This window comes from Penaeus monodon, chromosome 21 (assembly GCF_015228065.2).
Source record: "Penaeus monodon isolate SGIC_2016 chromosome 21, NSTDA_Pmon_1, whole genome shotgun sequence".
Classification (NCBI taxonomy): Eukaryota; Metazoa; Arthropoda; class Malacostraca; order Decapoda; family Penaeidae; genus Penaeus; species Penaeus monodon.
In genome coordinates, this window is record NC_051406.1 from 15,539,588 (window position 1) to 15,540,020 (window position 433).

Consider the following 433-nt stretch of genomic DNA (forward strand, 5'->3'; position numbering starts at 1 on the left):
ATTTGGGTTAAGCCAAAATTTTTAATGTACGCAGTATATAGGTATAATATGATGAATTCTCTACCTGATGTAAACTGAGGTAAATTAGATTTTTTCCTTAGAAACATATTACTTTGTTACCTATATTGGGAGGAAAATAATGAAATTTTTTCATCACAATAGATCTTTCATCTCTAGAAAACAGGAAGCCGGTTGGGCGTGGAATGACACTCCAGCAGAGAGGAGCCTTCATGCCACAAAAGCTAGGTAAGTTTTTCTACAGTTGGTGGAATCCTTCCAGAGCTAATGATTTTATATCTGTGAAGTTACAGACATGTTCTAATAAGTAGTGAAGAGATGAGGAGTGTTTATATTTTTTGTTATTAAGAAAAAACAAGGCTTTATGATGCACAACAATTAGTTAGGATATTTACAAGGGACACAGAAAGGCAAA

The 433-nt window shown here is 33.7% G+C and overlaps 1 protein-coding gene and 1 long non-coding RNA gene across 2 annotated transcripts in view; one reads left to right on the forward strand and one right to left on the reverse strand.

Annotated features, from left to right (window-relative positions):
- LOC119586583 (methionine aminopeptidase 2-like) overlaps nucleotides 1-433 on the reverse strand; it is a 50,757-nt gene that overhangs the window by 28,726 nt on the left and 21,598 nt on the right.
- LOC119586267 overlaps nucleotides 1-433 on the forward strand; it is a 3,147-nt gene that overhangs the window by 2,049 nt on the left and 665 nt on the right. Inside the window, exon 3 of the long non-coding RNA XR_005229941.1 lies at nucleotides 178-246. This is a non-coding gene — a long non-coding RNA (uncharacterized LOC119586267). The remainder of the gene's footprint in view (nucleotides 1-177; nucleotides 247-433) is intronic.